A 16,061-nucleotide genomic window follows, 5' to 3' on the forward strand; every position below is an offset into this window, starting at 1 on the left:
TAACGTAGTAGATATTTTCCTGTAGCTATTAATTGTATTCTTCAATTTTCTTGATTTAAGTCAGTAAAGCAATCATCACAGGGGCATCGTTCCGTTTTAATGATGGGGGGTAGGGGAGGGACTTTGAGTTTGAATATCTGTGCGAGGGAGCGGAGCGGCCTAGCGGGGGGAGGCTGTGGGAGGGGGTATCCCCCTCCCACACGAGGAAAATTTGGCATTTTCAGACCTCAAATTCAGCGATCTGGTGCACACTTTTGGTGAAATTTGGGATTTTTTTTCCTATAAAAAACAAGTAAGAAAGAGAAATGTTCATAGATAATTGAATGACTACATGACTACTGGTATTTCAGCTCTTGCTCCGCCTGTACATCACTGTGAAGGCCTACTAAATAGTGGGGCCTATCACCGGCGTAGCCAGGATTTGATCTTAGGGGGAGCGGTTAGATGCGAGGGAGCGATGCGAGCGAGGGGGGAGGGTGTGGGAGGGGGGGTTTCCCCCTCCCACAGTGAGAACTTTTTGCATATTGATGTTGTAAATGGTGCAATTTGATTCATTCAACATGTTTAAGGTAGCAGTACATTTTATGTAGATTATTATTGAACAATTTTGCCTATAAAATGGTATCATTTAGAGAAACTTCTTGTCTTAATTCTTACACTGAAGATCATGAACGCGATCATGAATTTTGACATTGTACAGTTCAAAAGCGGCCGTTTGTAGCTATATATATTTTTTTCGCTTTGGAAATTAAGGGGGGCGCACCGGGCGCATTTGCTGGCAATTTAATACTGGCAGCAACGTCAGGAGAATGACATAACGATTAAATGCGAGCGAGAGAAGCGACCGAGCTTGAAAATTTTGACATTTTACAGTCCTCAAACTGCCATTTGTAGCTACATTTTTTCGCTTTGAAAATTAAGGGGGGGGCACCGGGCGCAACTGCTGGCAATTATACCCGGCAGCAACATCAGGAGAATAGCATAGCGATTAAATGCGAGCGAGCGAAGCAAGCGAGCTTGAAAATTTTGAATTTGTACAGTCCCAAAACGGCAGTTTGTAGCTATATTTTTTCGCTTAAGAAATAAAGGGGGGTGGGGGCGCACCGGGCGCAACTGCTGACAATTACTGGCAGCAACATCAGGAGAATGACATAACGATTAAATTCGAGCGAGCTTGAAAATTTTGACATTTCACAGTCCAAAAACTGCCGTTTGTAGCTATATCTTTTTCGCTTTGAAAAATAAGGGGGGGGGGTGCACCGGGCGCAACTGCTGGTAATTACCCGGCAGCAACATCAGGAGAATGGCATGACGATTAAATGCGAGCGAGCGAAGCGAGCGAGCTTGAAAATTTTGACATTTTACAGTCCAAAAACTGCCGTTTGTAGCTGTACTTTTTTGGCTTAGGAAATTAAGAGGGGTGGGGGCGCACCGGGCGCAACTGCTGGCAATTACTGGCAGCAACATCAGGAGAATGACATAACGATTAAATGCGAGCAGGGAGGTGTTTCTCTTCCCACCTCCCTGATGCGAGCGAGCTTGAATATTTGGACATCTTACAGTCCAAAAACTGCCGTTTGTAGCTATATTTTTTTCGCTTTGAAAATTAAGGGGGGGGGGGGCGCACCGGGCGCAACTGCTGGCAATTACCCGGCAGCAACATCAGGAGAATGGCATGACGATTCAATGCGAGCGAGCTTGAAAATTTTGACATTTTACAGTCCAAAAACTGCCATTTGTAGCTGTACTGTTTTTCGCTTTGGAAATTAAGGGATGGGGGCGCACCGGGCGCAACTACTGGCAATTACTGGCAGCAACAAATATCTCGTAAACACATTTATGATGTAATCTGGGGAAATTTCAATCCCAGAAGTGTATACTATTTTTTCAGGGGGGGGGGGGGTATCCTCCGTTAATTGAAAGTATCTACTCCTCCCACCCAAGGAACATTTGTATTTCTTTAAACTGAAGTAACAGACCTGGTGCACACTTTGGATGAAACATTTTGAAATCTGTCAATCTAAAGTGTATTAAGTAGAAATGATTGAACCGGGAGGGTATGGGAGGGGTTAGGCCTATCCCCCTCTTACGCGAGGGAGATTTTGTATTTTCAGAATTGAAATTCAGCCATCTTTGGGTGAAATATTTAGACAGTCTTCTATCAAAAAAAGTAAGAACATTTCCACATCTCGGGAGTTACGAGGAGGAGCAAAATGATCTGTTTGTCCCCAATACTTTTATGGGGGAACCATCCCCCTCCCCCTCCATCGACGCCTCTGCATATGAGGGAGCTTTTGTAAGTGAAAGATCTGCTGCATCTTTGATAAATATAAGGAAATAAAACGTCAATCTCAAAAGTGTACAAAGTCTATCGAAAGGGACCCGCGATAGCTTTTGCATGTTTATGATTGCAATTCAGCGATCCGGTGCATAATTCTGGCGGTAGTTGTCCAATTTTCCATAAAAAAAGTTCGAGATTTGTCCTCATCTCGGAAATTGCTTGGGGGACAAAATGATTTGTTTCCCCCAACTTCATCCACTGCACACGATTGGACTTTTAAAGCGCTCGGTTTCGCGCGCTTGCGGTTTTTTTTTTTTTTTTTTGGGGGGGGGGATATAATGGTACTTGGCAGAATAACGAAGAACGGTTTCCACAGAAGTCGAGTTGTAGTGGCAAGGTATAGTGACAGCTCTTCATGTAACCCGGGATAACTTGTGACATGCGACAACTAACACACTAGTTTTCCTCTGATCAAAACACTATTGCGAACAAATTGCTGGATAAAGGAGAATATATATATAGTTTTATTCACTTGAATAAATTTATTCCGCGAGATCAGTTTTGTATTTACATTATGTGTTAAAAACTTTAACATAAAACAGTAACAAAGCAAACAAGGTTATAAACAAACAAGCACAGTTTTTTCTCCGTATGTGTCTCTATGACAATCTTTGTGGACTCTAATAACATAATTATGTTCCGTAATTCCAATCGACCATATAGAATATTATCTTTTATGTCTAACCCCATTCCTTTGGAGAGTAAACAATAAACATTATCAGAAACGCAAGGTTATATAAGGACCGTAAGGCGGAGATTGAAAACTTGAAAGTTCATCTCGTATTGAAGGAAATTTTACCTTTTAACTTCAGTTACCTCACAGGAATAGATTAAGCAAACCGTACTTTAATTGAAGACAACCCAACGTTTACTAACTGTAAATCTCGCAACATAGGCCTACATATCAGAGCACTTCTGAAGCCCCTGTCTATCAGATGTTAACATACTGTAGCCTTTGAAAGTTCAAACATAATTAGGCATATGATGCCGACAATTTGAATAATTTCCTGAGATTTTTCTTAAAGATTCTTTTGTATATTTTATTACCATTTAAACACCATTCATATTTGCAGATATCAAAATGAGTTCAGCCCTTCGTAGAGATAGTTCTATTTATTTTGCTCACCTTTTTTCCATCTTTGTCAAGTTAATGGCTTCATATCTGGCCCCTACTAAGCACAATGACATGATAAGCAACGTTATTGTCGAACAACATAACAGGCTCATAGATACAGTTGTAAAATTCATTCAGGATCACGGCACACTTCAGGTTTTATACATTCTTACCAACGTGTGAAAATGATTTGGTAAGGTACAATATCCGTTTCAGTACTCAATTCCAAGTAGGTCCTATTCACTGGAAAAAAAAAGTGAAAATCTTTTCGTACTATTCTGGGAAACTGTTAGAATGTCTTGCCTTTTCTGTGGGATTGTTAAATTAGGGATTAAAGAATCTATTTTTCTGTTTGTGAGATGAACGTTGCATATCAATAAAATTGGCTGCGAATAAACTTGTCTTATTAATCTATTGATGTATGTTTGTTAACAGGTGAACTTTCTTGTGTTTTTTGCACATCTCCCATGAAAACAAAAAGAAATCTGGTTAATAGGTCTGAACCATTAATCTAAAGCAATGTTCATTAGATTAAAGGAGGTACATCTGTACTTGCATATGGCAAAATATGGGAATTGACACCCGTTCCTTTTGTTGTTGTTTTTTTCTGGAGGCAAACGAATTATACTAACTGAGCAAAATCACTGCCAATATGGAGAGGGTAAATGTGTTGCAATTCCTACAACTGAAACTCGTACAAGGCTGTTAACGAACTCGTTTGTTATCGAGATCTTTGGGTAACTCATGCGGAGCTCGACGTGAGTCGTATCGCGCTCGGCACGGTGCACTCGTTCACGCCTACGTCCATGGCCCTACAGACTGTGTTGCATCAAGGAGGTGGGAAGAGCACCTCCCTGGTTGCATGCTGGTTGCCATCTTGTTGTGTGGCTACTATAGTAGTTCAACATCCGAAGCATGCATTACGGTCGATATTGCTCTGCATGCATTGGCGTGCGAGAGAAGTACGCGAGCGCTGCTAGCACTGTTCAGCAGTATGCTCTCGTCACGAGGCAGGCGTGCGAACGTCATGGCTCATGCATTTCAGTATGTAGCCTATAACCTAGGTGGGGGTACAGCTGGTCTGATGCGACGAGACTACGAATAGTGGATGCGCGCGAATACATCGCCTATGATCCAGTTGTTTGTCGTTGTTTTCTTATTTTTCTAAATCGGTGGCAGTCTTCTTACTAGTATACGGAAAAAAAAAACTGCCACCGATCGTGGCGCCTAGCGAACGCGGTAGTAGTCTGGGCTCCGTCCCCTTTTCCTTGGTGCCAAGAGAGGGCGCAAACTTTCTGATTGCGATATTCGAGAGACTGCGCGCCCAACGATGTATCGCAGTTCTCGGCGTATCGCAATCCTCGGGTGTCACGCCCTCATACGGCTTGACTCGTACACAATCACCGCTACGAGCAAAAAGAGTCCAGAAGCTAGACTAACGCGGTAGATGCGTCCACTGTTCGTAGTCTCGCCGCATCAGATGTATCGCTTGGCAAAGACAATTATCTCGCTGCATTTAGCAAATTACAAAGACAATAACTGCATTCTCCGCCTAGATTATAGGCTATGCAATAATCCATCATGCTGAAATCAATATCACCACATTTCTTTTTGTTTGTTTTTTTGTTCCTACATCTTTTTCTTGGGAGAATTTCAGGGGGGGATATTTGTACAGGCCATCCCCCCCCCCCTCCTTCAAAAGTTGGGGGGATATATCCCCCCATCCCCCCGGGATTTACGCCCATGCTACCAGGACACGAGTGCGTATATCGTAATATAATATTGATACAGTCATTCATATTCATATTAATACACAAAACATTCAAGTCCTACAGTTGTATTACATAAGAATAAAATGTACATATCCATGCTAATTGCATGATGAGTATTTCATTGACATTGCCTTTTTAGATGTGCAATATATAGTCTGCGTTTTTGTACAGAGATTAACTAAAAAGAAAATGGACTATCAACTTCAAACTTCGAAACGTCATCTCGATGTCCGAAGGACGAGCAATCTCCTTCGTCAACGTGATCAGTCATTCGTGATGTCAGTAGGATATAAGGTCATTTTTCGAAAATCATGATTATCCTCGTCCATTCTCCTTTAAACAGAAGCAAATTTTCAATGAAATTTTCCACGGCATATTATTTAAAGACAGCCTTAGTACAGTCGTAGCATTGAATTGAACTATAAATAACGTGTATAAACTAGCGCTTACAAGCGCATGGAAATTTGAACTCCCTCCAAATTATCTCAAAATTATGTTGTCCGAATATTTTTTAGGCCTAAATTATTATAATTTACGGGACATTTTTAGCATTTGAAAAACTGGTTACAGTTCGTTATTCTGAAGATTCGTTATTCCGAAGGCTCTTTAGTCCGAAGATTCGTTATTCCGAAGGTTCGTTATTCCGAATTTCATTTTCGGATTGACGAGTACCTCAGGAATAACGAACCTTCGGAATAACGCCACAATAATGTTCGGATTAACGAACCTCTAGGTATAGGGAATTAGTGTGTTTCAGATTAACGAACCTTCGGAATAACGAACCTTCGGAATAACGAACAGCACCAAAAAAACAAACAAACAAACAAACAAAACTGACGCCAATACACTAGCTCGAAACTCGTTCATGCAATAGAAATTTCCGGTTTTTGTATTGTATTGTTTGTTTGTTTGTTTTTTCATGGATCTGAGATGCCAAAGACATCTCGTAGAAGCCTATATATAGGTTCACCAAATTTTAAACTGATATGACGGCATACGGGCCTGTTGAAGTTGAAATTCTGCGCATGCGTCAATTGCGACATACACACAATGCAAATACAAAAATAAAACCCCTGCTCATCTTAAAACCATTGTAGCTCGTTAGGATGAAAGGCAATCGTCCTTTTCTTTCATATTCTGAAAGCCCATGAAGATCTGATTTGATGGGTCGTCGAGGCTCAGGGTAAAACAATCTAAAGTTATGAAATGAGACCACGTCATTGCATGCATTATTTCACAAGTGAACAACTTCTAGAGATCTGACGAAATTTTGGTTGTATAAATCAATGTCAAAGGTCACAAAGATACACTGTAAAAACATCGGTGTTAGATTTAACACCATGGGTGTTAAATTTAACGCCGATCAAGTGTTAATAGAGGACCACACCCACAGGTGTAGAAAATGCACTGTGATGGTGTTGAAAAGTGTTCACCTGACACTTCGTGGTGTTAATTTGACACTGTACCTGGTGATATTTTGACACTGTACTGGTGTTAATTCAAAAATGACACCACATGGTGTTGATTTGATATTTGTTGGTGTTAATATCAATGGTTTAACACCCGTCCAGCTTCAATAAGAGACCACAGCTGGTGTTACTGTGGTGTAAATTTATTTTCAAATTTTTTCAAAAATCTAGTATTTTAATGTAAAATTCTTGATCGTCTTGTTTAAATTAAAAATCAACAAGAAGTGCAGTTACTAAGAAACTCTTCAAAAAAACAGTTTTATATTTGGAAATGACACCCGGAGGTTTAATTTAACACCATAAATGAGCACCGAAAATTTAACACCAGCTCGGTGTTCACTATTTAACACCGGACTTTTTGCAGTGTACTTCATTCCGTATCTTGGTAACTACATTCACCTGGCAGTACACGTGACTCATCGTATACTCAACCAATTAAATCACTCTTTCTTCTTATTTTGTACCCCGACCCCTATGGCCGACATAATTTTAAAGACTTTGACAGCAGCAGCACAAAATTTCACTTTGAAATCAGACTGATTATATATTATTATGAAAGTTATTGCAAGAAAACTTCAGCTTATTGAAGGAGGCAAACTTAACCAGAAGAAGAAGAAGAGGAGGTGGAGGAAAAAGAGTATAATAAGCCTACCGACCTTTGTTCACTCCTTGAATTTTTTTTTTCATATTACAGTTTCTTGACTGAAAAAAAATAAAGTAAAGAGGAAGGATTTTTTGACACTCTATTGACAGATCTAGTCGGAGAATGTGTGAAATATTGACATCATTTTCTCTTCACTCGCGACTATGTAGTTTTGGCTATTGTTGTTTGTTCGCAAGAATATGTGAAATGTTTAAACTGCAACCTCATCATACTGTCGATTTTGAAAAATCCCTGCCCTTTGACTTGTATCCTCTAATAATATGTACTTTTCCGATAGTCGACTAGAGCAAATTGGGAGTGGAGCTCTCCCTTAAGTTAGAAGGAAGATGTTTAGAATGCAAAGCAGGAAACGCCAAAGTTGTACAGGAGTGGTCTGAATCTACAACAAATTTCTCCTAAGATGTATAGGAAACTTTTTCGTTTCAACAAGGTGAATGCCCCGTGATCAGCACACAAAATATGATGAGAAATGGGTAGGATGTTTGACATCTGTGGAGAGCAAGGAGACCTGTCTCCTGCGACCTTGCAAATCCGGTGTGGTATAGGCGAGAATGTCCGTACGGAGAAACACTCAGCGCGGGGGACCAAATCTCCGGATATTATGTCTTCGGACCAAATATCCTGTTCGCGAGGACCAAAGGGGGAACCGAATCAGCGGGTTTATATGAAAGAGCCTTTTCGGGAGGACCAAATTCCCGCCGAGGGGAGATCAAATCGGCGGGTTTACAATGGATACGCCTCCTACACTGACTTCCAACAGCATTTCAGGGAAATTTCGAGACTCAGCGTGCCCTCCGGGGATCGAAGATGGCGCTCTTCTTGTCGAGAAACCACGAGAAACCGGCGCGGCGTCCAGTTGTGAATGGCCCAGCCTGACCCGAGTGCCTGACATGATGTAACGGACAATGGACCTTTCCTCTATGATCAGTGGTCATTATAGTCGTGTTTCTGACAAGATACGGAATATTAAACTAATTGAATTCTGATTAAAACTTTATAAAAATGGTTTGATAATGACCAGTTAGCAGTGGTTGGTAGGGATGATTTCATTTGAAAACTATAGGCCTTTATAGTTTTGCAGTTTAGAACTAATATATGTGTATAAACTTATTTTTTCTGAATATATCAACAAAACAAAATAATGCAACTTTGCGGTGACACACACTCTATTACACGCGCTATTTTTATTTTAGACATGCTTTCAGAACCTATGAACGCAACTAAACGGGGGAGGGGGAAACGAAATCGAAAAATCAGTAACCAAAAACTATATAGCATGCATTCGATTTTATATTATTTTCTCTACTTTTATATCAATACTTCGACACACTTCTTCTCTAAAGGACATTATTGCATTTACCAACATATAAGAAGCAAACATTCAGAGATATCGATATTTATTAAGTGTCAACCCATCTGGCAGCCAATGGAGTAAAACCTAGTTTGGATATCACATGCATACTGGCCTTTTTTTTTTTTAATCATTAAGGGGGTTATGATGTCATCGCCTCCGCGGTTTATACAAAATTATGGGTATTGACATAAATCAGGGAGGTGGTCACACGTCAATTCAATTTCAATTCAGTTCAGTTGAGATTAATTCTAATTTCATTCGTTCACAAAAAAGTAAAAAAAAAAACACAAAAACATACAAAGTATAAAGGCCTATATATACAATCATCATAGGTCCTTCGTCTGTCATGTCATTTTTGTCCAATAAAGTGCATAAACCTTTGTTTAAAGTCAGCAATGCTTGATAGGCTCTAACCTTTTGAATAAATGAATGAAAAGGGTGTCGCCGAGTTAATTGCAGTATAGCAAACTTTGTAAAAAATATGCAGGTTAAGGTAGGGTGGTATATGGTGGTGGTATAAGCAGCATGCGCATGCAGTACCATGTGCGCAACACGTATTGTTTGTGTGTGTGTGTGTGTGTGTGTGTGTGTGTGTGTGTGTGCGTGTGTAAGTTTGTTAAAAACTATCATCTTATGAACATCCTGAATTTCCGGACGATTACGAAGTACATTCGTCTGCTTAATAGGCAGTGGCGTATCTAGGGAAAACGGCGCCCGGGCCAAGCGCGAAAATTGCGCCCCTAATTTCTGAAAAAGTGTTCAATCCCAACCCCATCCCAGTAGGGACTTTAAACAAAGTCCACACGATATGCTTTTTTCAAGCACTTAAAAGGGGTCTTTTTGAGGGTGATTTAAATGTAACGAATTTTGATACATTTTGGCGAGCGAGCGCAGCGAGCGAGCCGAAAATTTTGGTATTTCAGCTTATAAAACATGGAATTCTTGTCATTTTTTTGCTAATCAAATCTTACAATTCCAATCAAGATATAGTGACGGCCTTACAGAACTCGATTTATACCAACAAACTGCATGAGGAATTTAAAAAGTACTCTAAATTAGTACGCGCGAGTTAGCCGAAATTTGTATATTTCCACGTCATCATCACGTTTTGTTCTTATCTCTTTTTTCTTTTGATAAGTTTTGGTGAGAGAGCGCAGCGAGCAATGCCGAAAATTTTTGTATTTCAGCTTAAAAAACATGGAATTCTTGTCATTTTTTGCTTATTAAATCTTACAATTATAATCAAGATATAGTGACGACCTTATAGAATGATAACGATTTATACCAACAAACTGAGGACTTATAATATAGGTTTTCCCGGCCAATTTCGCACTTTTGTCAGTCCATTTGATAAAAGGTTCATTCAATTTAGCGAAAATCCTCGTCACTGCACATTCTGTCATTCAAAATTGCAAGTTGGTCGTTCAATTTAGCATTTCGATCAATGAAATTTGCACATGTGCCATTCAAATTCGTAAAACGAGCATTCAAATTGGCACGTGCTCTTCAGTCATTCAAATTCGCCAACACTGGCCGAAAGGGGTACTTCAGTCATTCAATTTCGCGTATGGGCAGTCAAATTCCTAACATGTGCATTCAAATTAATGTCATGTTATTTCTTTTTTGAAAAGGTGATAAGATTTAAACGCGTATTTCTATGTGACTTTTTGTTTAATCCACGCACTATAAAGCAGTAAAAGTATCATATTTCTTACCATATTTATGACTCGAAGTTGTTGTTCTGTAACGCCCCTTTTCTTTCATACATGTCATTTTAGGCCTACATGTACCAATACTACAGATTAACTTCATCTTCTTACAGTCATGGCAGAACAAGTTAGATACAGACGTATTTCTCAAGAAGACAGAAAAAGAATTATAGAAACATTTGATGATCATGACCTTGACTTCCTAGAACTGGCCGACACACTCGGAATAAAGCACTATACGGCCAGATAAGTTGTGGCCACATGATGCACTATATCTTCGGACTGGAAGAATCACTAAGAACATTGAAGAAAAAAAAACTGTTGCCAAAATCTCTAAAATAAGTACGAAAATATGAAATGTATATGACGCTTGCAAAACAATAACTATGTTGACAAAAAAAAAATAAAGAAAGAACCAAAGCATAAACACGCGTGCTAAATTGACTGCAAAAGATGTTAAATTGGATGCCCAAACATGAATTTGAATGAACGAGTGCGGCATGTCCGTGATCACGTGACTACATCATTCTAAATTGAACGAACGAATAACGAAATGGTGGTCGTTTTACGAATTTCAATTGAAAAAGTGGTAATTAGAATGAGGCTAAAGGTAATTTGAATGCTCCACAATGAATTTGAATGAAGAGATCATAAAATTGAACTACCGAACATGTCATGTACGCTAAATTTTGCTAAATTGAATGCAGCAATTAGGAATTGGACTGACAAAAGTGCGAAATTGGCCGGGAAAACCTATACTAGTACTCTAAATTAATACGAGCGGGTGAGCCGAAATTTGTATATTTCCGCGTCATCATTACGTTTTATTCTTATCTTTTCTGATTTGTGTTTTTTTTTTGCGCCCCCCCCCCCCCCATATGTTCGAAAACCGTTGGCGTCCTCTCTTGATCCAATCGGCGATCGCTTCAGAACGAATAAAATTGCAGCCGCTGCTCCGTGTAATATTTTTCCTGCTTAATATAAAATGACATGTGTGCACAATAGACATTGTCATTTTGTGCGCGTCATCATCACGTTTTGTTCTTATCTTCTTCTCTCTTTTTTTTGATGAATTTTGGCGAGCGAGCGCAGCGAGCGAGCCGAAAATTTGTGTATTTCAGCTTACAAAACATTGACTTCTTGTCATTTTTTTGCTTATTTAATCTTACAATCCTAATCAAGATATAGTGGCGGCCTTTTAGATATCGATTTATACCAACAAACTGTGGACTTGAAAAAAATACTCTAAATTGTACGAGCGAGTGAGCCGAAATTTGCATATTTCCGCGTCATCATTACGTTTTGTTCTTATCTTGCTTGATTTTTTTGGCCCCCCCCCCACCCCCAGTATGTTCGAAACCGTTGGCGCCTTAATTCTTTTGATCCAATTGGCGATCGCTTCAGAACGACAGAAATTGCAGCCGCTGCTCCGTGAAACATTTTGCCTGCTAAATATAAAATGACATGTGTGAAGACAATAGACATTGTCATTTTGTCCGCGTCATCATCACGTTTTGTTCTTACCTTCTTTATTTATATAAATTTTGGCGAGCGAACGCAGCGGAGCGAGCCGATTTTTTTTTTTTGTATTTCAGCTGACAGAACATGGAATTCTTGAGTGAACACAATAAACATTGTCATTTTGTCGGCGTTATCATCATGTTTTGTTTTTATCTTGTTTGATTTGGTTTTCTGGCCCCCCCCCCCACCATTCTCCCTCCCCCCCCCCCCTTTTCCGGGCGAGTTTTTTTTTTTCTTCTTCTTCCTTTTTTTTTCTTCTTCTTTTTTTCGCTTTTTTTTCTTCGTTTTTTGCGCCCCCAAGGAGTGGCGCCCGGGGCACGTGCCCCCCTTGCCCCCCCCCCCCCCCCGATACGCCCCTATTAATAGGCACATTGCTGGATGGGAAAATTCATCCATAATTTGAATGAAATTATTCTATAGAGTTGTAAAGATTCAGGAATTATAAATTGGTCCAGATATGTGGTAACAAGTTCATAATTACTCAATCCATACAATTTTGTACAAAAAAACATAGGAGCAAAAAAAAAAAGACTTACTAAAAAAAAAAAAAGACTTACTTAAAGATTATAACATGCCTGCCTGCAAATTATGGATGAATTTTCCCATCCAGCAAAGGGTGGGTTGGGTGGTGGCGCGTCGCGTCAATGGGAACACCACCCTTCGTCCAAAGCCCCCCCCCCCCCCCCCCGGTTTTGCCGAAAGGGTGCGTTGGGAGCGTTGGATCGCGTCGCGTTGACTGGAACCCCACCCTTCGTCCAAAGCCCCCCCCCCCCCCCCCCGGTTTTGCCGAAAGGGTGCGTTGGTACTTTTTCTCATGTAATATTAACCCTATAAAGCCCAAGCTATTTTGATTTCTGTATAATTTCTTTATCCCCAGTATATATGTCTTATCATAGACCAATGTTTTTCATATTTGCCACAAAATGATCTGCAAGTCAAAGCTCATTATTTTTTATGGTTGAGATTTCTCAAGGTCACCACATGGGGGCGCTATTCATAACAAAATAAAGAAATACATTATGAGACCTGTGATGTATTGTTTGGGATTGGTACATGCATAGTTATCATATTTCATGTTCCCATAATATCGGAATTTTAAGTTTGCAGATTGATAATGTGATAAACAAATGATATTAGAGGTATAACTTGGGTGAAGTAATCAAAATGACACAAAATAGAATGGCAATCTTTGGAAAATACTGTTATTTTCAAGTATCTCTATTATATCTATTGTTTTATGGCATTGTCACAGAAAAACAAAGGAAATAATAGCAAAAACATTTCAGGGCCATAATTACTTCACATTTTGCTCCTTCAGCAAATTTCAGCCTAGAAACGCCCATTTCATACATTATAATATGGTTAATTGGAATTGGAACAGAAAAATATGCAAAATCTGACTGACATGGTTGTCAGTTTATTGTTGCCATGGCAACCAGCAATACAAAATATAGCTAAATTATATATCAAAATGTTCGGAATAAGATTTTAGGAAAAGTCACCAAATTTGGTTAAAACTGGATTAAGGGCGAAGGAGTGGCGAATGAAAATCTGGTAGGGGGCACAATGTGCCCCCCCCCCCTTGGGCTTTATAGGGTTAAAAGACGAGTTTTGAATTTATATTTAACCAACTGATATTAAACAACAAATGACAATTAGACCAAACAGTAATTGGACGAAATGATGACTAGACCAACTGGTTATTAGACCAACTGATATTAAACAGTCTATTAGACCAACTGGCTGTAGACCAAGTGGTAATAGAGTGTAAACCGATCCGGACGATAGCCTCTTTGAAATGGTTGTTTGAAGGTTAAATATGAATTCAAAACTCGTCTTTTAATATTACATGAGAAAAAGTACCAACGCCCTTTCGGCAAAACGGGGGGGGGGGGTGGCTTTGGACGAAGGGTGGTGTTCCTATTAACGCGACGCGACCCAACGCTCCCAACGCACCCTTTCGGCAAAACCGGGGGGGGGGGGGGGGGGGGGGGGTGGGCTTTGGACGAAGGGTGGTGTTCCCATTAACGCGACGCGCCACCACCCAACCCACCCTTTCGGCACAAGCCGGATCCGCCACTGGTAGTCAAGGGTGTCGGTTTATGTTCATGACTGGGGAGGTATTGAACTGAATAGGTTTTATTAAAAATCATGTCTGGCAGCCAAAGGCTGAATTGCACATGTTTTACAATCATAGTTATAAAAACAGACAGATTATTTCGGTGCTCTGTACAAACAATGATATAACGACATGATAAAAAAGAACTAATATTACAGTGTAAATCACAAGAAGTGATCAATCTATGAGGGTACCAGCCCAATCAATTCTGAAATTGCTTTTACAAAAACGAAAAAAAAAAGGAGATAAAAATATCCTGTCAACATGGCAACACTGCTCAACACTGAATAAAAACATCATTAATATTACAACTGATAATGAGGGTACCAGCCCATCAATACTCAGATTACTTTTTCAACAAAAAAAAAAAAAAAATGACGAGCGAGGTGGCGTCGAAGTGACAAAGCGGGGAAGGATGTCAAAATCTGCACTTTAGAGCATCCCCTAATTGTGCGTGTTTGTTTGAGAGTGTATAAATGGAAAAGTTAGGAATTAGCCCAGGTCAAGTCTTTTTATTGGCCATGCAAGACATTTATATGTAAAGCAACACTGCAAAATGATCCGCTTTGATATTTAACGAAGTGTAAGGTACAAAGGTGTACATTCTACATCACATTGCGCAACATTGTAGCGACTCTTTTTGCCGTTTCGGATGTTCTGAGTACACTGCGCACATCCTGCTTATGCCAACCAGGAATCACGCTGAATCACAATATTTTGTCGGGTTCGGGCTTTTTGAACAATGTTTCACACTGTATAATATACCTATTTAATTATGGTTAAAAGAAGTCATAGAAAAATATCTTATTTCTTGATCACCCTTTCATTCAAAAGCAGTTTACTAACCCTTGAATTACTATTTTTGTAAGTCTTTTTTTAACCAGCGGATGGGGGGGGGGGGGTACATCCCCCCCCCCTCCGTAGTTACGCCACTGCTTTTGGGTGAAATAATTGGACAGATTTCTAACAAAAATGCAAGAAAATCTCTTCATCGCGGAAATTATGATTATGTGGGGTGGGGCAAATGGTGAGCTTGCCTTCTAATATTTTTATGGGGGCAACATTTTTGTTTTCTTTCAAAAGCAAGAAAATCTTCTCATTTCGGGAATCATTATTTAGGGGGAGGGGCAAATGCTTGCCCCTCCAATATTTTTATGGGGGTAACTTTTTGTTTCTCTGTCAAAAAAAAGGTAAAAAGATCTTCTCGTCTCTTGAATTATGGCGGGGGGGGGGGTGGGCAAAATAATATGCTTGCCCCTCCGTCTTTTTTTTTTTATTTTTTTAATGAGGCTAAGGCTCGCTCTTGGGCTGCCAATATGGATTGGTCAGAAGTAACGTACATAGACCCTGGGATACATACTTGTAAGTAGCACACGTACATGCAAACGTGTACGTGCTCCGTATCGTACGGATGTACAGTAGTACGGTCGATATATAGTAAACACTGTATAGAATACTAGTAGATATGTATAAAATCAGTGCTGCCAGAACCAGGGGTGCGAAGTGTTTTTAGGGGTGCGAAGTGTTTTTGCCCACGATTTTTTTTTTTTTTTTTTTTTTTTTTTTTTGTCCCTGGTGCAAAATATAAAAAAAAAAAAAAAATAGAAAAGAATAATCATTTGGCGTCCGGCGTTGAGGTCGCTCGCTGACTGAAGTTTTTTTTTTTTGTTTTGTTTTTTTTTTTTTTTTAAGGATCTGAAGGAGGGTGCGTTCGCACCCAACGCACCCCCCCCCCCCCCCCCCGGTGACGCCCATGACATATGAATATTACACTTATAGAGACACCTGTCCAGAATCCAGATCAGGTTAACATTTTGAAACTGCTGTAGTTGTATTTACGCTTCGACATTTTCAAAACATTTGGTCGAGCAGAGTAATAATCATGAACTGTAAAAGAAAATCTTCCGTTCCTGGTCAAAAGCCAGACAATTCGCATCATAAAAAGAGAAAAATAAAGTCACCTTATCATGGAATCGTATGTATTAGGCCTATAATATA

Source organism: Diadema antillarum, unplaced genomic scaffold (genome assembly GCF_040938485.1).
Source record: "Diadema antillarum isolate AM-2024a unplaced genomic scaffold, OU_Dant_1.0 scf00000131, whole genome shotgun sequence".
Taxonomy (NCBI): domain Eukaryota; kingdom Metazoa; phylum Echinodermata; class Echinoidea; order Diadematoida; family Diadematidae; genus Diadema; species Diadema antillarum.